General features: G+C 47.5%; 1 protein-coding gene across 13 annotated transcripts in view; it reads right to left on the bottom strand.

Annotated features, from left to right (window-relative positions):
• LOC138803464 (transcription factor HIVEP3-like) overlaps window positions 1–25,720 on the bottom strand; it is a 405,830-nt gene that overhangs the window by 77,520 nt on the left and 302,590 nt on the right. The gene's annotated exons all lie outside the window — the stretch shown is intronic.

Below are 25,720 nucleotides of genomic sequence, written 5' to 3'. Positions count from 1 at the left end.
TGTCTGTTCCAGGTAAGATGGTGTTGTAATGGCTGAGAAGGTGGTTTCTAGGGCCAAGACACTTGGCTTCAAATCCAGTCCTTTTCCTTATCATCTCTACAGCTTTGGAAAGTTGCTGTGTGAGCCTGAAAACAGGACTAAAAATGGCGAACACTTCCCAAAGTTTTCATGAGTCAGTGCATACAAGGCCTGGAACAATGTCTGGCACATGGTCAAACACACATAGTTACTATGGACTTTGTCAGAGTGGAGCTCAACAGTGAGAGTCTGGAGTAACCTGGGCCCAGGCCTGGGGTATTGTCCCTTGCTCCTCCTTGGCACTGGGCTTTAGATTAATCCTGCTTTAGAATAGCTAGTACTTGACAAGCCTATGGTACTGTTGATTGCTGCAACAGAGCATGCAGGTCACCCAAGGTCCTCCACTGTCTCCTCCAGCCATAGCTGCCACTATTAAACCCAGCTATCCCTGTCCTGTGCACACCTAGAATCATATCATACCACCACCTCATGGTGCCGAGGTTCGACTTGATGTGTGGTTCCCTTCTATCACTTCCTGATTCCATAATCTGACTATCCAAACTAGTCTTAGCTCATTTCCCATCACTCCCAAGTCAGACCTTACACCCTCCAATAGACTGTCATTAGTAAGAAAAAAAATTAGATGGTCTATTCCTTCTGCTGATTTCCACATAGTTCCTTCTGCTTAGAATGTACTCCCCTCCCCCATAGCTAAGTCCACCTGGCCTGATCCTACCCATCTTCCCTCCATCCCATGGCTCAGCCAGCTCCCCCAAAGCTGGACATGAGTTCTTCCTCCCAGGATGTTCACAGCATCGTTGCAATGCTTCTCTTGAGACCAATGATATTGCCCAATGCATGAAGCCCAAATTGTTCAAATCCCCTGGAGGTGCCTTGCACAGAACCAGGGGCAACAATTCTCACTAGAACCTTCTTTAGTTGTTCATTCATTGAACTGATGTGCATCTCTGGTGGTGAGTGGTGAGTTCTGAATAAACTTTCAAGGGTAACACAGTAGACTTGCAGTTCTGATGGGATATGAATGTGAGAAAGACAGGCTATTGCAAACAGAGGGTCTCCAAATGGCTAGAATGTTTAAGAAGTCACAGGCTATCCCAGTGACTGGGGAAAGGTAGCAATGACCCTGGAGGGAGAAATCAGTGGCAGAACATGAAAGTTGTAACAGAAGAAGCTGGACCCGCATTGGAAGAGGAGTGAGGTCATGGAATGGTTTTGATCTGTGAGGTAATGTCCTGCAGATGAGGGGTGTGGCATGAGGAGGAGATGGATGGGCAGAAGCAGGAGAGACTTCACAGGGAGCCACAGGAGTAAGACCAGCACCACCCATCCATCACCTACCACCCTTGTCTCCACTTCAGTGCAGGTCAGAGGACTGCCCCCGCCACACCTGTATCCTGGTCATCTGAAAACATCACACATACCTCTGAGGTTCTAGCTGGCAAGTAGCACTTCTCTACCACTTCTCTAAATGCCATGGGAATAATAATAGTAATAGAAATATACAAATAAGAACAGAGCCTCGCTGGCTGGCCAGAAAGTGTGAGGCAACAGGAGTAGAGGGAAAATCTAATTGGAGCTGCACTGGCCTCTCTTAGCCCATGCAAGGAAGTCTATCTGCCAATCTCCAGAAGACCACCGAGGTAGGTACTGAAATCCAAGGATAAAAGAATCTTCCAGCTGGACACTAGTGGCTCATGCCTGCAATCCTAGCTACTCACAAGGCTGAGATCTGTGGTTTGAAGCCAGCCTGGGCAAGTAAGTCTATGAGATTTTCATCTCTAACTAATCACCAAAAAGTAGATGTTTGGCTCAAGTGGCAGAGTGGTAATCTTGAGTGGAAAACATCAAGGGACACGCGCGCGCGCACGCACACTCACACACTCACACACACACACACACACACACACACACACACACACACACACACACACACACACACACTACTGTAAGTCTCCAAAAAGACTTAAGTAGAGAGGAAGGAACTGAGACCACCTTTTCTCTTTCACCTTCCAGTCCCATGATTTTGCTGATCTAGGAGCCTTTGCTGATCCAGGATGGCTTGACTGTGCATTACAGATACTTCCTGAGTATCTCTCTATTCTTCATCAATATCCTGGGCCTAAGATCTTTTGGCATACCCCCTCCCCTTCCCCAGCCCACTGCCTTACCTTGCCTTAAAATTTAACTCATTGCTTCCAACTATCCTGATGGCTGTAATGTGCTTCACAGGTCCTGAGCTAGCTCCCACACTGGGAAGTTTCCCACCTAAGGGACACTTCCAATCCTGGGCAAAGCCCTTGCCTCCTCCTCCTAGACACACCAGGCATTACAGAGGTGCTCTTCTCTTTTCCCGTGTAATTGACAGCCACCATTTGATCTAACCAACACGTTGTCTTGATGAGAGGGGAGTTGACATTTGACAGTCCCTACAGAAATGTTGAGAAACAGGCTGACATTGGACTTGATGCCCACATCATTGACTACTATCGGGTGGCAGGGCAAGATCTCAGTTGGTGCTTTAGGGGAAAGGTTGAAATCCTGAGATCCATTGGCTAGCCAAGACTCAAATCAAAAGAGAGAAGTATTAAAATAGGCTACCACCCACGTATCCATTCTGAAAAAATTACTCCAGAAATTAGTTAAACAAAATTAAAGCTGCACAAGAACAAGCAGTTCAAGAAAGGGCACACAAGAAATGGTGAAGAATATAGAAGAAAAGCAGAAAATGCATAGGGTTCTCTAAACAAATATCTGCAATGATGTTATCTTGTTGGGGATTAGCTATCATTCAATTCTCAACACAAACAGGAAAATACCTACTTCTGGAAGAAAATTGAGATGTGGACCTTCTAAACTACTGAGAGAGAAGGTAAAGGGAAAAAATATAATAAATGGAAGGAAAGACGTATAATAAAGGCATAAAGATGGCAAACATTAATGACAATGATATGAACAAATTAAATTACCCTGTTCTAAGTTAAAAGACCAGGATGGGCAAAAGAAAAAAAATACAACTATATGTCATTTGGGAATAATACACTTAAATTGAGAGGGCTATGAATGTAGCTTAATGGTATAGCACAATTGATTCAATCAATTCCAAGCATAACATACACAGACACACAGACACAGACACAGACACACACACACACACACACACACACACACACACACACACACACACACACAGAGAGAGAAAAGTTGAAATCAAAGAAACAGAAAAATATCTAATGGGCAAAGTGTTAATAAAAAGAATGTTAGAAAGTCAGTATTAATCTTGGACTACATTGTAGAATGTTAAATAAAGTAGAATGCTTTACTTTTCTAAAGGGCATGTTTCCACAAGGAGATGATATATTGTGAAGCTTTGTCCTCACTCTGACAGCAGGACAAAAATCAAGGAGATGGTACATCTCAGACCACAGGGAGAAGAGGTAGAGAAGCAACCAGTGTCTATAGGACTAGTCATCAGTTTTGGTAGGACATGTCACCTCCCAAGAGCCGCAGGGAAGATATAAAGATGTAATTTATAGGCCTAGCTTTATAAAACCCAAGAAACAGACCAGATACCTTTTCTCCACTATCCCCTGTATTAGACTGCACGAAAACCTCATGTTTCTCTTCCCAGCCAACTTGATGTTCCCTTTTGCCACATAAAAAGGCTAGAGGCCTAGAGAACAGGTACATCTCTGTCTGAACCCAGAGCCTGCACACTCAGCAGCTACCTACAGATCCTTTCAGAGGCAGTTAAGAAAACAGACATGTGCCTGCTTGGCCTAGGGATCTAGAAAGTTCCAGGGCTAAACCCTCAGTGGTCAACATTTAGCAAGGTGGGTGTGGGTAGGGTATGAAGCATGCATTTCCTCTGGGTGCATTTCTATACTGTCCCTTGTAATTTGTGTGTGTGTGTGTGTGTGTGTGTGTGTGTGTGTGTGTGTGTGTGTGTGTGTGTGTGTGTGTGTGTGTGTGTGTGTGTGTGTGTGTGTGTGTGTGTGTGTGTGTGTGTGTGTGTGTGTGTGTTGATCGTGGTGCCTGAACTCTGGGCACTGTCCCTCAGCTCTTCAGCTCAAAGCTAACACTCTACCGCTTGAGCCATAGCACCACTTTCAGCTTTTTCTGCTTATGTAGTGCTGAGGAATCGAACCCAGGGCCTCAAGCATGCAAGGCAAGCGCTCTACCACTGAGCCACCTTCCCAGCCCCTGTTCCTAGTATTTTTAAGTAAGCATTGTTTTAAAGCACTTTTACAGTTGCTTTTTTTAAATTAAGTTTTTATTGTGAAAATATTGTACAAAGGGGTTACAGTTACATGCGCAAGGTAATGAGTACATTTCTTATCCAGCATGTTTTTTAAAGGAGATCAAGGTGTAAAGATCAAGTGGAGTGGTGTGCATGTGAGGTGGGGTGCAGGGAATTGAGGTGCAGAGGAACTGGGGTTAGGGCTATCAGCATGACTGCTTCGTGAGTACACAGCTCCTATTTTATGGAAAGAAAGAGGCTCTGGAGGGAGGTGGACTGTGGGGCACAGCAGTATGAGGCTATTTAACATCCCTGAGCTGGACAAATAAAAAATGGATAAGATGATTAATATAAGCTGGGTGCAGTAGTTCATGCCTATAATCCTAGCTGCCCAGAAAGCTGGGTACAGAGGATTGCAATTTGAAACCACCCCAAGAGAAAAGTTCCCGAGACTCCATCTCTAAAATAGCCAATGAAAAGCTGGACCTGAGGTGTGGCTCAAGTGGTAGAGCACCTGCCCTAAGTTCAAACCCGAGTGCCACCTCCCCCCCACAAAACATGGTAAACCTAATGTCCTATATACTTTGACACCATAAAAAATTAAAAGAAATGACATTAAAGTGTCTTCTTCGTAGAAAACAATTGAGCAGGGAAGGGCTGCTGGAAAAAGGGGATCAAGGGGAACTCACCCAGCACAAGGACCAGGGCCAGTTCTGCACAGGCCCCCTGTTGTCATGATGGGACCTACGTCTCCCCTCTTACTCCCTCATGGCATCACAGCAGGGCCTGAGCTGGGAGATGTGGGCCTACAGCCTGCCTGGCAGTAGATGGAGATCTCTGCAGCTAATGAAAGTGCTACAGGTAAACCACAGCACACAGAGGAACCACCCCCGTGGGTCAACGTGCAGCTGGGGAGGCGGCCGGTGGCTTTGAGCTGGGCACTGGCCTTCACACCTGACCTCAGAGGAGGTGGAGAGGGCTGGCTCCAAGGCCCACTGCTGCCCTTCTAGCATGGGCCACCCATCTGAATCGACAACTGCTGCCAGGACACAGCAAAGCTGAATTTGATGTGCACAGGGATGAGACCTGTGGAGCAAATCTGTTTTCCTTTCTTTTATTCCTGCTGTTGTGGTCTATGGATCAGTAACAAACTAAGAAAATCCAACACATGGGGGCCATCCGAGGCAGGATCACTCAGAATAGTCCAGGTGAATAGTGCCAGGAGACCGGCAACTGGGAGAGGAAATGAAGAATTACTGGCATGCCTCATTTCCTCAATACCACTGAAGAAGCCCAGAAACCCAAAGTTCACATCATTAGGTCTTGAGTTCAGACTCTGGTTTCAGCCATTAATAGCTGTGTGACCTCAGCTGAAATGTTTAACCTCCCCTTCCTCCACATCAGAGCCTCACTTTCCTTATGAGTCAGATGGGAAAAGCCCTACCTCTCCTTGGACTTGTGTGGAACAGGTGAGACTGGAGGATTCAACAATACCTGGTGCTTCTTCACCTGTGGGGGAAGACCTTCCAAGTCTCCTTCTCACTGTCTCTCTCTTCCTCTGGCTGCTGTTTGGGGCTTGGGCTCAACTCTACAAGACTCTTGCCTTCGTCCCTGTGTTCAGACTCCAGGCTCTGCCTTTCCTGGGTGCTCATTTTTCCTCTGTAAGCCCATGTGACAGCCAGAGCACCGTCATCACATGCATCTGACCACACAGGGGCAGTTTGGGATCCTTGCTGCTCCCTGGCTGAGTTTTGCCCACCTGTGTGGCAGCCAAGTCAGGGATGAGCAGGACAACCCACAAGGAGCCAGAGTGCCGAGCCCCCTGTGTGGGGTCCAGGCAGGAATCTATAGCCCTCCCCCAACTCCTCATTGGAACTAGACAGAAGAAAAATTTGGGGTTTCCAGGCCCTACAGGGATAGGAAGGGGTGGTGTCCATGTTGAATGGGTGGTAGAGAGGCAGGAGGCTGCCCAGGTAAAGCCTGGACTACAGAGACAGCCCTCATGAGACAGTGGGGACCGGGGTTATTTCCTTCTCTCTGTCACAGTGACCGGAAGTGGCACTCATCACAGAGGTGGAGAGGACTCCTCCCCTCCCTGGGCTCAGCTGGAGCCCTCAGAACACTCCATGTAGTTGACCCAGCTGCTCCAGTGGAGAGGCTTCCACAAGACCCTGCTGCCACAGGGCTGGACTCCAGGGTGCAAAGATGAAGGAAGGGTGGCCCCAAGAAGGGAAGCTCCAGAAGAAAATCAGTGACTCAAGACCCTCTTCCCTTTTCCCAGGAACCCACGCCTGAGCCGCTTCCTCCTCCTCACATTTCCCTGGGTGCAGAGGGACAGGTGTCCTCACTGTCACCCTGATGTTACAGACTCCACTGTCAGCTGCCCAAGGGGGAAACAGACTTAAGTGTGGAGGTGTGAACAGCTTCACCCTGTCAAGTTTGCCTCAAATAAAACTGGACTCGCTGCTCTGCCTCAGCATGGTCTTATTTACCACCTGAGAGTCTCAGTTTGCTCATCTCTAAGATGGGAGCAACAGCACACACCGGTTTGGTATGAGATTTAAATAGCACAGTCACCTTTCCAAACACTGAGACCTTTCCTCCCTTCCTCTTCTGGCTATTTTTGATCTTTCTGATCTTCTATCTACAATAACTATACCTAAAATAACACATGATTCAATACAAGATCCCTGTGATACTAAAAAAAAATGTAGGTGGAGATCCTGGGGGACACTGGGGGCTGAAATACTCACCAAGGCTCTGGAGGGTGAGATGACCAGGGTTCACTATGGGGGTTGCAAAATGGGGTACTTGCTTTGTCAGGGAGAATGGCTTTCTGCACCCACAACCACCACCTCCTTATCTCAGATGGGAAGTCTGGTGACGGGAACTTCCAGTCCCAGTTAAGACACTGATCCAGGACCCACCCTGACCCCTCTCTAGTCCCTCCCTGCCCCCACTGCTCAGGGTTTAACAGGGAGAAGAGGCAGCCTCAAAGGAAGCCATGTGTCACGTGGAGTGCTTCATTTCAACTCTCTCCTGACTCTTTTTTCCTTTTTTTTGGCAGGGGGGAGGGAGGGGGATATGCTATTCAGGGGCTTAAACTCAGAGCCTAGATGCTATCCCTGAACATTTTCGTTCAGGGCTAGTACTCTACCACTTGAGTCACAGCTTCATTTCTGGCTTCTTGGTTGTTAACTGGAGATAAGGAGTCTCATGGACTTTTCTGCCAGGCTCAGTTCAAACCACAATGCTCAGATTTCAGCCTCCTGAGTAACTAGGATTATAGATGCAGCCACCAGCACCAGGCTCCAATACCCTTTTCTACACAGTTTCCATTGCTTCAGCTGTTTGCATGCTCACTACCTAGATGTGAGCACTGGTACTAAATCAGAGCAGCCTCGTGGGACCCCCGTACAACTTACAGGGAGTAATAGAGCCTGTGGCCTTGATCTGGAGAGCTGCAGCCCTGGAGGAGCCCTCTGAGTGAACCCCAACCCTATAGTCTTCATTTAGAAGCACATCCAGCCTGGGGCCCTGGATTCGAATCCTGTCTCCTCTACTTCCTAGCTGTGTGACCACGGGTTGGTAAGTTATTTCCTTACCCTCTCCAGGGAGCTACTCTGTAGAAGTGGAGAAAGAGTCACAGCTACCTGGCTGGGTGTGAGGAGGGTTCTATGGGTGAATGTATGGAATGCTATCTAGCAACCCATCTCAGCATGTCAGTTCATATGGACAGAGTCCTCTTTTCCACCAGCCTGGCTCACAGATCCCCATTCCCACTACTCCTTGGGACCAACGCACAGCAGCCCTGAAGTCTCTTCCCTCCCAGCTCACCCTCCACACAGCCAGGCAGGGTGTCCTGACACCCAGCTCTGATCACATGGTCCCAAACCCTTAGGACCTCAGTGCACAGCCAGGTCTGTCCCATTAGCACTCTAGTAAACCACAGGTCTCATCTCTGTTCCTCTCAGTTAGGAATGTTTCTCTCCATTTAACTGCCAACAAATCCTCATGAGTCTGGGCGATCCCAGCTCCGATGCCACCTCCTCCACGCAGCCCCCATGATCCCCCAGTGAGAGGTCATGGTCTGCTGACTGTGATGTTAACCTCCTCTGCCCCATGTGTGGAACACAACCACATTAACGCTTGCCAGCCACATGGCAGACATAGCACACGATCTTGGAGGGCAGGACGGGGATGTGTGTGACTCATCTCTGCCTCACGCACAGAGCCTTGAACATAACTGGTGATAGTAAGGAAGTGAATAGACACTGAGTTCTCTCAGTGTACTACCCCTGGGTGACAAGGGAAAATATCTGTGGGGAGTGAGTGAGGATGGATCAGCAGCCCGTGGCCCACATTCCTCCTGAGCGAGTTACAGAGTGGGGTGGGACCCCTAATCCCACCCCCAGGGCCCACAGCCCCATCAGAAGTGGCTCCACTGAGATCCATGGTCCAGAGCCACAGAGGCCTGTCCAGGATCAGACTCTTCAGGTCAGCCTGGGGCCCTGCAGGCCTCAGCATCTCCAGCCTCCTCCTGGCTTCCCCACATGACTCCCACCCCCAAACACTGTCTAGATGGTGTATCTGCAGCAAGTCGTAACAAACCCTCATGTTTCTTGGCTCCTTCTGATGTCTGTTGCCCACCGTGGAAGGTACTAGAGTTTCTCCCTTCTCCAGTGTTCCAGCATTCTGCTGAGAGTCGAGCTGCTCCACTGGCCACCCAGGACTGGGCATTTGTCTTTGCAGGCAGTGGGCATGTGGGACAGGCACCATGAGACAGGCTGGACCATATGCCACTCCTGTGCCCAACACTGTGTTTGGCATGTGGCTGCTCAGTGAAAGCTTCTGGGTGGGGCCACGTGAGTATCAGAGCCCCCTCCTCTTCCCTCCCCCACTGACCCACCTTCCATCACCTCATTCAGCCCTCACTTTTTCCAGACTCCAGCAACAGGTGGATGGACTGACCTGCCATGCCTGGTTTCTCAGGGCATCTATCCTGCACCTACCTCTGCACTGCAGGTCTTAGAACCCTTGGTGGCCAGAAGGCAGCAGGGCAGGTGGACCTTTGTGTTGACTCTGATGCTGGGAACTGGAAGACAGGCAGATCTTTGGGGAGCCTTTCCAGAAATGGGAAACAATGTAAAGGGGTGCTCCCTACTCTGAGACTCTCCCCTTCTTCTCTCTGCTCACCAGCCTATGCCCATCCTCCCCCAGGGCCACCCTGAGCAGGCTGTCTACATTGCTAAACATATGGAACTAAGGGGTGGTACATAGGTGGGGATGGATGAGAGGGACCTGGATCTCACTATCAAGCTGCCATGTGACTAAGAATAAATCAAGTTCATCTGTAGACTTCAGTTTCTTCTTCTGACCACTGAAAGGCCTGGACAAGCCTATCTCCAAGGCCCCCTTCAGGGCTAACTCCCTGCAGTGGCTGATTTTTTTTATTATTAATCAGACTAACTCTAAGTAAAGAAAAAAAAAAAACAAGCAAAGACAACACCCCCTCCCTCCTCCATGATGTGTCTCTAAGTCTGGGAATATAAACGAGATCTCCTTTTGCTCCTTAAAAGACTGTCCCATAGAACCTTACTACATTGTTGGTGGGAATGTAAACTTGTTCAAACACTTTGGAAAGCAGTATGGAGGTTCCTCAAAAGACTCCACATAGAGCTCCCCTATGACCAGCAATCCCACTTTTGTGCATTTACCCAAGCAATCACAAACAAGACCATACTAAAGCTACTAGCACAACTATGTTTATTGCAGCATTATTTACCATAGCTAAGATATGGAACCAACCCAGATGCCCCTCAGTAGAGGAATGGATAAAGAAAATGTGGTATATATACACAATGGAATTCTATGCCTCCATCAGAATGACATTGCCTCATTTGTTAGGAAATGGAAAGACTTGGAAAAAATTATATTAAGTGAAGTAAGTCAGGTCCAAAGAAACATAGGTCCCATGGTTTCCCTTATTTGCAATAACTAGTATATGTCTGAGTCAAGCAGAAAAGGTCAGATAAGTTGATGTTAGGGGAATGAACCCCAAGATAAGTATTCAAATGTTTTTTTTTCTTTCATGCAATTGTTTCTAACGTATCTAAAAGATGATTTCTATGTTGCTTTGTATGTCCCTACCCCACGGTATAAACCCTGCTTTCACTGTATTTGATGTTGGTATAATTTGTGGAGGGGAAGGTCAAAAACAAATCATTTAACTAGGGATACAGGTGGACCCATTGCAACAATGAGATGTACAAGTCGTTATGTCGAAAAACGAACTTTACAACTTTGGTGGGGGGGAGGAGGATCAAGTGGGGGGAGGTGGGAGGAGTATGAGAAGGAATGGGAAGGGGAAACAAAGGAGGAGGCAACAATACTTGATAAGAAATGTACTCATTATCTTGCCCATGTAATTGTAACTCCTCTGTACGGTATTTTCACAATTAAAAAAAAAAAAAAAGATTATACCATGGCGGGGGTAGAAAGCCCAAACTGGATCACTTTAAAAAAAAAAGACTGACCCATATGGGGTTACAATAGGTAACATATGCTCACATATACAAGAGGTCTAAAACATATTTGTGGTTGGGTGCTGGTAGCTCATGCTGGCGATACTTGCTATTCAAGGAGGCTGAGATCTGGAAGATCTCCGTTGAAATCTAGCCTGAGCAAGAAAGTCCATGAGATCCTAATCTCCAATTAACCATCCCAAAAAGCCAGAAATGGATGAGTGACTCAAATGGTAGAGTGACAGCTTTGAGTAAAAAAAACTAAGGGACAATGCCCAGGCCCTGAATACAAGCCTCAGTAATGGTGCGTACGTGCGTGTACATACGCACACCCACACATACACACACTTGTGTACATGTTCTATCTTTTGAGTTTAACAGTCATGTGAAATAGGTCTGAGTCACTCACATTACAGAGAAAGTGAGGCTCTAGGAGGGAGGGCCTTGTCCACAGCACCTCAGTTGAGATGTGGGACCAGCCCTCAGATACTGAACCATAGCCATCCAGGTACTCAGCCAAGCACTGGCCTCAGCTGAGCAGTAAGCAGAATGCTTTCCTCCAACAATGACTACCTCTTTCTATGCTTCCTCTAGGCCTAGCGCCCCCAGGCAACACCCAGGACTAGACTTTGTCCAACAGCCAAGCCTTCATGTCTGAAGATGCCATTTGCTTCCACCATCACTGGCCTCTGAACCCAAACCAGGGCAACAGAAGCTCTGCTATCCAAGACAGGAGAGTGCCCTCATTCCTCCAGAGCCCCCAGTCCTGCAGCTTTATAGCTCCTCCTCTGAGGCTCCCAGAAAAAGGCTGACTGCAAGTGATCAACCACTGAACAGGGAGGAAGAAGAGGCGAGGGCCAAGAATCCCAGGAGAAAAGGAAGAGTTGTAATCCTGGGCTCTTGCCAGCCTGGCTTTCCCAGTTTGCTGCCCATGGTCATGTACTGTTACCTTAAAGATATACTGATCTGTCTTCAAGTCATACTGTATATAACCCTAATGGATGCCTCCTCTACACTTAAGCAATGCACAGACTGCACAACCACTTCCACCCCTGCATAGCGTTTATCACCACTGTAATTAAATAACTAATTGCATAATTGCTTATTCTCTCCACACAGAACACAAGCTCTTAGGGGAGAATCAGGCCCTGTTTGCCTCATTCCCAAGCTATAGCCCAGCCCCTTACATAGTGTTAGAGAATAGGCACCTGTTGGCTTAGTAAAAATCACTCAGCCATTCATGAATTGAATATACTGAACTCATACATTGAATCTGAAGGACCAGACCTGTCCAGGAATGAAGTGCTCTAGTCTCGGCTTTCCTCAAGGCGTTTTGACTTAGGGTCTCAGTTTTCTCATCTGTAAAGTGAGTACACATGGGCTGGACATTATGATCCAGCTATGTACACCTCTTTTAAGTTTTGCACTGGTGGTCATGTTTCTCAGGTTCTGCCCAGACTTTGTGTTTGAACAAGGCCAGCACAGAAGGGTCTGGGCTGCCCAGGTAACACAGAGCACGGGGCGGTGGGGGGGAGGGAGGAGGGAGGGAATTATTACTGCTCCTTGACTGTGTCTCCAGGAGAGAATCGTATCTGACAGCGATGCCTCCCTGGGGATCGGTGTCTCCAGCTGCTATGGCAACCGCTTCACCTCCAGTCTTGGAAAAGGAAGGCACAAGGGACTTGCTCAGATGGTTACTTAGCATCAGGGCCAGAGCCAAGCCTATGAGTCTTGGGTGCAAGTCTAGCCCCTGTGGCACATAGTGCAGACTATGGCTCTCATGTGGGGCCCGACCTGAGTCACCTGTAAGTGGCACATGTGATGTCATAGGCAGTGACAGAAGCCAGGACCCTTCTGTCCTCAGGACCTCCTTCAGTGTCTTGGGAGGATGGGGGCAGGACACGGAGGGGGCATCTGGCCAATGGATGGCATTGACACAGCGTGCCTGCAGGAGATTCAGGAGCTCAGGGCTTGGAAGATGTGCATGTTTACTGAGCAGATGGTCAGTTTCCTCCTTGTGGGGCAGCCTGGACAGCAGGGACCTGGGCACAAGAGTGAGGCACCAGACCTCCCCCAAAAAAGACAGCATATCACACATTCCAAAGTACAGGGTTCCCCTCCTTGTACAGCTCTCAGCCCCCCATCACCTGGCCCTCATGAGTTCCTCTGTGTCAAATCCCACCTGCTTAATAGGCTAGAGCAAAATCAGTTCATTCTCTGAGAGTTTGGAAGATTGGAAGTCCAAAATGAGTCTCGTGGGACTAAAATCAAGGTGTCAACAGAGCTGCATCCTCTCTGGGGATCCAGGGGAAAGACTAGTTTCCTTTCCTCTTCTGGCTTCTAGAAGCTTCTTCATGCTTTGCCTATGGTCAGCCTCCAAAGTCATCAGTGGCTGTTCCTACTTTCTATCACCCTGTTCCTTCCTCTACTGCCTCAGTTGATCACATTTGCACCATCACATAGCACTCCATACATCTGTAACATGAAGATAATAATTTAAGATAAATTTAAAGGCCTCGTGATTCTATTGGGCATGTGTAGGTAATCCAGACTGATCACTGTTCCATGGCCAGCTGATTCACAATCTTAATTCCACTTGCCACCTTAATGCCCCTTGGCCACGGAACCCACACAGGAATTAGGATGTTCTCACCTTTTATGTGCAAGGGATATCGCTACTACCACCCTGCACGATGGCAGGCAGACCGGAATGCAGAAGGAGGTATGATGGGTCAGAGGAAGGGAGACAGTGCATGCATGCATGCACAGACACAGACACAGACACACACATACACACAACACACCCATGACCTCCCAGTCTCCTGCTCAGCATACATCGCCCTTGAAATGCTCATATTTCCATGTCAAGCTTGGCTCAGGCAGTTTCCATTGCCACTGCAAGAGTCAGATGGATCCAGAAATAAACCCACTGACATGGAAAATATCCCCTGTCCCATGCTTGTTGCTCATACCCCTCTGTCTTCTGGGATGGAGGGACCCTTGGAGACTTTGGGTGCAGTCCTGCAGACTGACTCTGGAGAAGGGATGCAGGTACTTGGAGGGCCTGCAAGGATATGACTGCAGAGTGGGGAGGGCTACCTCATCTCCATGCCACTGTGGTAAGTGTGGAGTCTCCTCCCCCCTAGCCATTTGTTGCTTCTCTAACCTCTCATCACCAGATACCAGGATCCACTGGATAGAAACCCATGGTCCTCTGAGCCTGCTCCCACCCCTCGGCTCTGGAGATGAGGCTGGACTCCCACTCAGGGGAGCTGGGGACGCCACAGGGGGAAATGGCCAGAGGTCAGATCTCACAAACCCAGTGGGTCTCCAGGCCTGCTTAGACACCAGCACAGCCTCCCCACCTGGGAATCCCTTCTGGGGGGGCTTAAATGGACTCTACCCTTCCCCCTTTAAAACTCTTCTTCACCTGGGCACTGGTGGCTCACGCCTGTAATCCTAGTTACTCAGGAGGCTGAGATCTGAAGATCACAGTTCAAAGCCAGCCTGGGTAGAGAAGTCCGTGAGACTCTTATTACCAATAAAGTACTCAGAAGAAACTTGAAGTTGCACTGTGGTGCAAGTGGTAGAGTGACAGCTTTGAGCAAAAGAAGCTCAGGGACAGTGCTCAGGCCCCAAGTTCAATCCCTACGATCGGTGCGTGCATGCACGCATGCTCTCTCTCTCTCTCTCCTTCTCTCTCTCTCTCTCTCTCTCTCTCTCTCTCTCTCTCTCACACACACACACACACACACACACACACACACACAAACCACCCCCAAGCCCGAGCCCAAACCCAAACAAACAAAAGCCTCCTCCTCCTAGGAGTTCCTGAGAACAAGGCAGCTGCCTGTGGGGACTGGATGACTTGGTGAGCTATGACTGTCCAAGTCTCACCATGTATTCACATGGCACTGTTCTCTACCACCCCAGAATCAAATCCTCCAGGATTGTTTAATTTCTTAAGTCTCACATCCTATTCTGTCAAAAGAAAATAAGAGCAAATACATACACCACCTCCTTCATGCCAGGTCCAAACTGAGCATTCTCTACACAGTGGCTCATTCAGGCCTCACCTCAACTCTCACCATCTCCACTTCAGAGAAAAGGAACTGAGACTCAGAGAAGGGAAACAACAAGCCCAAGGCCACACAGCCAGGATGTAGCAAAGGTCAGGCTGCAGCCACCACATCACCATACCCGCAGGAGGTCCCAGAGAGACGGCCCACTGTCAGTGATCAATGACCAAGAAAATGTTTCCAATTTACATTCTGAGAAGCCCCCAGGCCACTAATTATATCTCCAGTTTTGCCTATTGAGAACTCAGTGTAAGGCTTTACTGAGGTGAAAAGAAAATTATAACTCTGAGGTTAGGGAGGGGAAGGGGAGGTTCTACTACTTAAAATGTTTGTAGATGGCTCCGTTAACCCCAGCTTTGTACTGATAACAAGACCAAGGTTGAGAAATGACAGAGATGTGTGCAAAGGCAAAGCCTCCCTCTCCCACAGACCTCTCATCAGGCGTGAGAGGTTTGCCCGTATCTCCTTCCTACTCCTGGTATCCTCCATTCAGTCCTTGAGTTGCTTGGTGCAGAGTTTAGGACCAGTGCCACATTCTTGGTGACTCTATAGCTCGCAGGCTTAGGGGTCAAGGTCTCCTTGACTTTATTGACTCAATTAGGACATCTGGGTGGGGCAGTGGGTGCATCTGGGTGGGTAGATGAACTTGCTTATACAAATTTGCTGGGATCAGTCAGGAGCAGAGATGCTGCGATCCTGGAGGGCTACACAGGCCCCAGAGTTGCTGCTTCTGTGGAGCTGAAAAGGGCCCTTTATTTAGAATCAAAAGCCTCAGGCTGAGTCCCACTTCTGAGGCTCACCACTTTGTGGCCTTGAACCGCCCACCTGACTTCTTTGAGTCTTACTTGGGGCTAAAAATGTCTCCCATAAGGAGTTGGTAGGAGTTGAAATGAGGTAACACAAGTGGAGATTTGGGAGGCGTATGAATGGTCTGTGCTGCCAAATCCCAAGCTCCACCAGATCCCACAATCTGAGTGTGAGGCTATGGGGCAGGGCCTAGGAAATCAGTACCCCCTTCTACCACCATAATTGTATTACAGGTCATCAGAGCTCCATACTTGGAGAAATCCTTCTAGAAAGCACTCAGTGAGTGTCTGCTAAGTAGATGACTCCAGGAACATCTGCTGAGCTGCACGTGGTGGCAGGAAAACATGGGCTGGAGGAAATAAGCAATTTTCTCCAAATACATTTCCTGTGAAGTCCAAATGCTGGGAACTGACTGGGTTGGGGCTTCTAGGATGGGGAGGGTGATGCAATGGCAGCGCTTTTCTTCAAGAAGATCTTCATTGGCTCTGGGACAAAACTGGCTAAAGGACCACACCCTATGACCCAAGGCCGAAAGCAGGAGAGATACTCCAAAGAGGTAGTCACAGAGGGGTAGGGTGTGTGGATGAGCTGCAGAGTCCAGTCCCTTCAATGTCTTCATGAAGACAGAAAAGAAAGAACTGAAAATATGCTCATTAAATCTGCATCTGGCACCCGATTTGGCAGGGTTGCCAAAATTCTGTAAGACTAGAATTAAATTAGCAAATTGGAAGTAGAATGATTTTAAGCAGGCATCATAGACTTCATCAGGGCCAGGTGGAAGCTGTGGGGGAAGGGGACCAGGAAAACCCACATCTCCAGGAGGTGAGAAAGGCTGGCAGCAAATGAATGGAAGTGGGAAAAAAAAAAAAAGCAAGCCAGCCAGTGAGCAGATATGACCAAGGTTTACCCTAGGGATATGGGGGTGGCAGGGGCCAGAGTTGAAGGTAGCCAGAGGCTCTGAGGAGACAGGAGATGTGTTTGGGCAACACCCATGAGGAGAAGTAGTCCTCTCTTCACAAACTCCAGGCAAAAAAAACTTGAGGGCTACTTGGGAGTGAGACCAAGCAGGTTCTCTAGATTGATATTCTATGGAGTACATACTTGGGGGCTGGTGACACAGCATCACAGTAATTGACACAGCTATATGTCTACTGAGTCTGGGAAAAAATTTGGGTAGATATTGTGGGAATAGGGAACGGCATAGATTCTATGGAGGAAGTAAGAAGTGTGGGACACATTTGCCAAGTACTAAGTGCCAAGTACTGGTGTGTCTGCCAGGCACTAGGGTGTCCAGTGTGTCTACACTAGATGTCTGTCAATTATTATCTCATTTAACGGTACCTTAGAGATTTTTCTTCTTCTTTTTCATTTTCCTAGGATTTCTTGTTTCCTTTTTTAGAATATGTTTTCATTTTACCTTTTCTTTTTTTTTCAGTGCAGGTGATTAAACCCAGGGCCTTGTGTTTGTGCGTTACTGCTTGAAGCACACCTTCAAACCTTTTGCTCGTACTTCAGCTTTTGCGATAAAGGTGCTGACAATTTTGCTCAGGCTGGCCTTGAACTCATAATCCTCCTCTATCTTCCTAGTAGCTGGGATTACAGGTGTGTACCACCACTTCTGCCATGTTTATTTATATAGCATTGCCACTACACCCTTCCAAATCCTTCTTCCACTCACAGTTTCCTGGGCATTCTCTGCACTGAGCCTTGACAAGCGGCAGCAGCAGCCCATGTCTAAGGTCCATTGCCAGGCTGGCTTTGAATTTCAATCCTCAGATCTCAGCCTCCTGAGTAGTGATGATTATAGGTGAAAGCCTCTAGTGACCACTTCATTTTCAGTCTCTAGTGGTTTTAAATGAGGTTCTTCCAGAGCTCTGAAAACACCCATGTCACGCGTGGATTTCTGGGCTGCAGATCTACCACTAGTCTCTCTGTTACATGAGTTGGTTATCCTTTCTGTGATGGACACATGCAGCACAATGCTCTGCCTCCCAGGAGCACCACAAAGGGGTGAGGGTGTAGGAGGAGGAGCACCAGCATGCCATGTGCCACTTTTCTTCTGAGAAAAAAAGAAATTAAGTTAACAAAATAAGAAAAATGTGAGAAACCGACAAGTAGAAACTAGCAAGCAGAAACAAGTTTCAGAGTTACTGTGTCTTCACATTAATTTTTAGCTTTGACCTCAGATAGCTTTATCACATCTCAAAACGCTTTTCTACAAAACTCTAACCAACTATGTACATGCTTATACACATGTGACTGCAAGGGTGCTTGCCATATAATCTGAACAGTCCACTTCAGAAAGTTGCCTACAATACACACCTTGTACACACATGCACCACAATACACACCTTTTTGCAGACTTCCCCTATCTGTTTGCAACTTAAAGGCTCTGAGAAGTCCAGCACAATTAGGGCCTTTAAAATTTCCAAAAGGTTACTTGGGTATAGGACTTTAATTTTCTACCAATAGTTCATCATTTCACTCTGCAACACTTGTATTCTATGAATTTACCATAAGAAATATGGGACTTCATTATTTCACAAGACTAAAGCTTGCTTAAAATAAACAGCCATCTTGGAAAAAAAAAATCTATCCTTTTGAACTCTTTAAGTGCTATCTGATAGGTCCATGCCTATGGATTCCTGCAGGTCTGAGTATCCTTTGCGTCTCTTACTTTCCCAGGAGACACCAAATACCTACATCATAACATTGGGGAACTCGTGGGGACATGTGGTTGCTGTGACAAGCTAAGCTGTGTGGCCTAGCATCACAGGGAGTGGACCAGTCACTGTTCACTTGTTTTGTGAGTGAAGTATCAGGCCCCAAACTTCAGAATCTCTTGGTCCAAGTCTCTTCCATTTGTTCCATGGCACTTCCCTCCTTGGCCCTAAATGTTTTCTGGGAAAACCAGATTATCCATTTGTTGTCCTTCCCACCAGGATCTTGTGTTGCAGTTAGCCACAGCAGTTCTCACAGTCATGTGCTTCCTCCTCTGTGACAGTGGCAAGTGGAAATGGGTTGGGAACTTTCACCCAATGTGGCAGGCATACTTGGGACCGCTTAAAGTGCAGGTTCTCTGATATACTTAACTTCCCTACCACGGTGGATGGTTACTGTACTGGTTTATAAAATTGCTTCTCACACAGGCTATGGAGGTGGCATACTTGGAGTTGTCAGTGGGAGTAGAGATTTGAAGACCAATGGCCCTATAGCTTTCCTAAATGATGCTGAGAAGGGCAGATAGTACAAATGTGCACGTATACCTTCTTCTTTGTTTTGGGCAGTACTGGGTTTGAACTCAAGAACTCATACTTGTCCAGTTGCTCGGCTGTTACTCTGACTCTTGAGCCTTGCCTCCAACCCTGATTTTAGCTGGATATTTTGAAGTCTCGTAGACTTATCTGTCCCAGATGGCTTCAAACTTTAATTCTCCAGATCTCAGCCTCCTGAGCCATGGGTACCCAGCTCAGTTATTCCTCTCTCTCTCTCTCTCTCTCTCTCTCTCTCTCTCTCTCTCTCTCTCTCTCTCTCTCTCTCTCTCTCTCTCTCTCTCTCTTCCTTCTCCTCCTCCTTTTTTTTGTGCCGGTCCTGAAGCTTGAACTCACAAGCATCTATGCCCTGTCCCTGGGTTTTTGTGCTTAAGGCTAGTGCTCTACTACTTAAGCCAAGCTCTACTTCTGACTTTTTGCTGGTTAATTGGAAATCGGAGTGTTATGGACTTTCCTGCCCAAGCAGGTTTATAAACCATGATCCTCAGATCTCAGTCTCTTGAGTAGGTAGGCTTATATAGGCTTGGGCCACAACTGATCAACACAGGCATTCTTTTTTTTTTTGTCAGTTGTGGGGCTTGAACTCTGGACCTGGGCGTTGTCCCTGAGCTCTTCAGCTCAAGGCAAGCATGCTACCACTTGAGCCACAACGCCACTTCCAGGCATTCATTTTTAAATAACCTTTTCATTTTAGAGTGGTTTTAAATCAGTAGAAAACTTGCACAGACAGAAAAGACTTGTATATCACCCCTCCACTGTCCTATAACCTTCACATCTTACAGGGTATATTTGTCAAAATGCAGACTTTTACATTGGCGCACAGCCGGTGACTAACCTGTACATTTTGTCTTCCACATTTTCCCACAAATGACCTTTTTCTATCCCACGATCCAAAGCAGGACATGACATGGTTTTTAGTTGTAATGCTCCTTTAGTGTCTGAATGTATTGTTGTTTTCAAGAAATAGGCACCACTGAGAACTGTGTCTTCCAAGTGGCATGTGGGGTGCTAGGGAGGGTCCCAGCCACCCTGCAGAGAGAAACAGTTTCCCATGCACAGCAGGTTTGGGTGTGGGGCCCTCTGTCCTCGCTGTGGTATGTTCCTGGGCTCGTCCCTCTGCATATATACTGTCAGATCCCTCACCCACTGATGGCAATGGCCCTTCTACCTATCTGGAGGGCTGAAGTAGAATCTATGGACAGGTGTAGGCAGGCTCACAGCTCTGTCCAGAAGCTACTTAGTTATTACTTTTAATGTTGTTATAATGATCACCCTAAGTGGATTTTGTGTCCTGAACTGTCTGGCTAACTGACCAGATCAACCCCAAATGCTTTCGACAGATCAGTATAGACCCCAGAGAGAAAGGGATCCACCTTGAGATGCTCTATCTAGCTCTAATGTGACAATGGGCCCATACCATGGCATCCACACTACCTTCCCTGCCTGTCCTCCTGGGCACACCTTGCCCTTGGCTTTTTCCATCTTTGTTCCACTTCCTTTTGTTCCATTCATTTACCTTGTTCGACCTACTATGTCTTCCTGTGTTCCTTTGGTCATGTGTACATCTTTCTCTTGGGCTGGAGTATAAGTCCCATGGATATTGCTGCACCCCAGTGTTTAGCACAGTTCCTGATGCTTCAGAAGTGTGACAGATCTTTGCTCCTTGAAAGACCAGCTAGCCTCTGGCCTCCACTCTACTGACCTGAACACATGCTCTCCCTTCATCTAAATGCACTGGTAAACTCAAATAAGAGACACCCTATTTGGGAATCAGGTGGCTCCAAGTCTTTTGGGTTTTCCTTAAGAAAAAGGGAAGAGGAGTAATCATGTCTTTCTTTTAATTGAATTTGGTGCCATTAATGTCCCTTCTGCCTCCTCTCTCATGCGCCGCTCTGCCAATTAGAAACCACAGTCTCCTTCTAGTCCAGAACTTGTCTGCTGGCCTTGCTCACAGTCAGTTGCAACAGAGTCCATGCCACAATGGACTGATAAGCTCTCCACATGCAGCCCACCTGGTCCCTAGACCCACTGAGCTTCTGGTACATCAAAGGCCCACAGACTTCTCAAAGCAGGAAGAAACCCAGGACAATGAATTTCAGAGAGAGGAACCAGCAACTTCATGGCTGGTCTACAAAGAGCCCAGGGTGTTCAGCTCTGCATTCTGGTCTGGATTCTTCCACAGTCTGGAACCTTTGCCCCAGGTCCATCTGCCACCAAGGAACATGGGTTCTAATCTGACTCTCTGCCTATACCTGGCTGATCCTGGGTACTTGAGTTGGGTAGAAATGAATGGGATTCATTCATTCTCCCAAAACAACATCATGTAAGAGAGCAGAGCTCACAGGTAGACAGAGGGAAAGGGGTTGACCTGGTTGAGAATCACTATTTTATATTATCATGCCTAGCCCTTCTAGTTCCCTGTGTGAGGGTGTTATACTCATGCAGGTAAGAAAAAGAAACAAGTAAGTGGCAGAGTCAGCACCAGAATCAGATTCCTCCTGGTAGGGAAACCCTTGCTCTCTCAGCCTGGCCTATGAGAGCCCCAACAACTCAGAGAAACCTAGGATGTTAGAACAATGAAAAATTCTTCTAATGAAGTCACCAGAGAGAACTCATTATCAGGATAAGCAAACTGAGGCCCAAAGGAGAAATGTAGCTTGCCCATAGCCTTGGGGCTCATGGATACTTGGATTCACTGGATTCTGAGCTGTTGAGGATATAGATTCTCTGCTAGCACTTAGCCAAGACCTGAGGTTGTGAAGGACTGAATCTAAACTGATGAGAGAAGGAGGTGGGGAGTGCTACCTCCTGAGACTGCCCCCTGCCCGCCCGCCCCACCCCCTCCCAGCCAGAGTTCACCCACATTGGCCTCGGGAGCAGGAGACCAAGATAATGTGATTGAGCACAAGCCCAAACTCAACACTGAACCCCATGCCTTCTACCCTATGCCTGAGCCACAGATGGCTCTGAGGGCTGGGAAGTAAGCTGGGCCTGGTCCTGTATTTGGCCCTCAGCTCTGCACTAGAGCCCAGCTCTGTAGGGAAGAGGTGGAGGAAGATACAGAGCTGGCATCTTTGTCCCAAGGACTGGGGATCAGACATAAAATGTATCTTCCTCCCCAAATGCCAGTGCTTAGCACCAACTGATCCATTTTTAGAGGCAGCCAACTGACAAATACGGCTGTTTTTATTATTATCATTTATTTTTCATAATAAGAGCTAAAACATTCTGGGCTACCTACTCTGTGCCAGACAAGGGAATGGAATAAGATATCTGACAGTGGGTCTTCTGTACGATCATAGCACCCTGCAGATCAGTGTGAGTATTCACAATTTACAGACAGGAAACCCAGTTTCAGAAAAGTGAAGCCAAGGTCCCTGGCTATATGGCAGGTGATACAAAACAAAACCCCCCAAAAAAAAATCCAGCTCAAGCCACAGTTAAGAATGGTTGTAAATGGAAGGCAGACAGACAGTCCAACTGAATTCCTGGGCACCTAGCTCTCTGGGCTTCTCATCCTTGGCAGGCAGACATGGAGCCACCAGGGCCCTGCTCCATAGAGCCAGATATCATGTTCAGAGTCTGCGAACCAGAATTCATTTACTCAGAAGGTAAAGAGGAGAACCCTGGTCTGAGGCTTACCCTGGGAAAGAAATGTGAAACCCTATCTGAAAAACAACTACAGCAGAAAAAGAAAGGTCTGGGAGCATGGCCTAACAATACAAGGTCCTGAGTTCAAACCCTAGTACTTCCAAAACAAATAAGTGTCCTAAAGTGAAAGTGACAGGCCACACTGGTTAAGAACCATCGCTCCCAATGTCTAGATCATTTTCTCACAACTACACCCTCTTCTGGAAGATTCCAAAATGCTTCCTAGGAATATTATACCTCAGAACCCCTGAAAGCTTCCAACTCTAGGATTCTTAACAAAGCAACAGTAATTCTAACGATCCATCAAGACAGCATGACACCTCTGTTATTTTTTTATTTTGTTTTTATCCACTGTGGCAATTATTCTCACAGTGTAAGGTTTATGGAAGACTTTGGAACCCAAAGTCTTGGGTTTGAATCCCATCTCTGCACAGTACTAGCTGTACAACCTGACATGATAGTTATTAAAAGCCGACTATGTACCCAGAGCTCTGGAGAGGGCAAAGAAGTGAACAGGAGTTCTACCTATAAGATGGGAATCAACAGTTATTAATTACAGTTACTAAGCACCTACTCCATGCCAAGCCTTTGGTGTGTGTGCACATTCTTACCTTACCCTGCATAGAAGCTGGCCTTGCAGCCTGAAGAGGCTACAGGGACCCTAAGCCGTGAGATGGTGTAAAACCACACACATATGACAGTGTCTGAGCTCCCTCTACTCCATCTCTCCCTCCCCGCTTCCTTGGCAGATCAGTACACAGAGTGAAGGGGATAATAGGAGAGAGTGCTCTGAGCCAGGCAGGAGCTTGCACAGATGTATGACATCATGGTTATTAATAATGGAAGTAGCACAAGCAACTCACCATCCCTCCAGATGGACCACCTGAACTGTCTGCTGTGAAAGGAACTCAGGATTCTATAAGAGAAGAGCTGGGAGGAGCCCTGGGAATGCATCCTCTCCTCATGAGGACGGAGGTGGCCCCTGAGACAGGAGAGGCCAATGGGAGCCTCCAAAATTGAGCAGGATTAGGTCCCAAAGCCCGTCCCCCCCTCTCTCATACACACACAGGTTACCCAGGTTATTTGCAGAGGTCCAAGGGAGGGGCAGTCTCTTGGTGTTTACTTATCCAGCTTCCTCCTCCCACAGGGCCTTTGTACCTGCTGCTCCTCTGCCTGGAAGAGTCTTTCCCCACAGCTTTGCACACTGTCAAGTTTTCATTAGTCTTAGGACAAAAATCAACTTCTGGGGGACCCTGGGTTCTCCAGCCATTTTCCTGCCCTCCTCCTGGGTCTCCAGCCCTCTGGCTCATAGAGCCCATAGGCCCAGAAGCTTTATCTGGCCTCTTCTTGTCCATTCTCTCTTCCCACAAGAATGTCTGCTCTGCTCATTGAACAAAGGGATCACTGCCTAGGGCAGAGCATTTCCCAGGGCCCCAGCAAGACCTCTGCCAGCACCTCAGCACCCATGCTGACTGGAGTGGGAACTGTCCCAGAAGCCTGTTCTAGGCTACTGTCCCACTCTCACTCAGTAAGTGCTTATGGCCCCTCTGGTGCTGCAAGCCTTTCTTCTATAGGTGATTGACAGTTGATCAAAACAAACAGGACCCCAGAGCTGCAACTGCCTCTTCTTAAGCAGCCAAACAGCAGCTGACCAACTTAGGCAACTATAGCAGAAAATGGCAAAAAGTGGGAAACACTGAGGACATGTGGCATTGTGTTGGCCCTGCAAGGGCTTTCCACCTGCTTAGTGTGTATCTCGGAGGGCTAATGTAGGCACCCCTCCAACTCAGGGGGCATGAGGACAAGGGGATCTCTGATGAGTGATTCCTGGCCATAGTCTGTAAGAGATTAGGATGGAGGTGTGTGTGAGAGAAGATGTAGGAAGAGAGGAGTGTAGACCAGTGCACAGGATGGAGTGTGTGCATGGTTATGGTGCATGTACAAATGACAGGACAGGACAAGGGTGTAAGTATGTGTGAGTATGTGAAGGTGTGTGCAGAGGGGAGGAAGTATGTGTGTGTAGGGAAACTATGGTGCCATCTCCGAGCTATTCACCACAGGATGAACTTCTGTTTGAACTTTACACACTAAAATCCCACAAACAAATGGGATCTGATCACCACTTAATTCATCCAACAAATGTTTAAGTTTATCCCAAGATAAAGCAAAATTTATCCCCATAAAGCAATGAGGTTAGTCCAGAGGACAATTTTTGTCAACCTCTAATTCTCAATTCAGGGAGGTCAGAGCACTGGATGGGGAGTCTAGTTTTACCAATAACTCTTGGGTCAGCTTAGGCTGTCATCCAGTTGTATGGTCTCAGATGGCCACTTAATGCTCTGGACTTCTGCTTACACTCCATTTAAAAAGGGCAGTTAGAATCGCCTCCCAGGGTAGCCCCAAAGCACTGTCTCTTCCCAAAACAAGCCTATGTAACATGCAAAGGGCCCCAAGCCAAGAGAAGAAATGCTGGGTTTAACAAAATTAAACAGGTCCTTTTTATTGTGGGACTTCTCAGAGCCTTTAATTTGCCAATATGGATTGTGATTGGCTAGATGGATGATAAAGAGCTTGCAGAAATTGCCAGACTTACTCAAACAGGGAAACCTTTACTCATGGAGCGGCCTTCCAAACTAAACTGACATTCAATGGAACACACACTGGGAAATCCACTAACAGGCACAAAGGACACTTGTGAGTGCCTCCTTTCCTGCAGATGATGGCACAGAAATGGTGTTCTAAGTCACAGAGCAGAGCCATGACAAATGCCAGCCCAGGAATCACCCAAACCACAGTAACTGGCCTGTGCACAGGGCTTTACAGTCACCAGACAGTTTTACTTAAATGATCTCAATTCTCCCTGACAACATACCATTGAGGGTGCTCATCCCCATTTTTCAGACGATAAAAACAATACAAGAGAGATTAAAGTCATTCACATCTGCCCAGAGCCACAGGTGATGGACCCATCACTTGACTCTACCAGTTTCCTCCTATGTCTTGGACCTGACTGTCCATGGATATATTTTTATAGATAAAGCAATTATGGCTGCTAGCAAGATACCCCCTACAAAGAGGTCAAGGCTGATATCACCTGCACCTGTTCTGCAG

The sequence above is a fragment of the Dipodomys merriami genome, unplaced genomic scaffold (genome assembly GCF_024711535.1).
Source record: "Dipodomys merriami isolate MVZ:Mamm:240054 unplaced genomic scaffold, mDipMer1.0.p SCAF_34, whole genome shotgun sequence".
NCBI classification, from domain to species: domain Eukaryota; kingdom Metazoa; phylum Chordata; class Mammalia; order Rodentia; family Heteromyidae; genus Dipodomys; species Dipodomys merriami.
The sequence above is the reverse complement of the archived record's forward strand: the minus strand, read 5'-3'. Positions and strand labels throughout refer to the sequence as shown.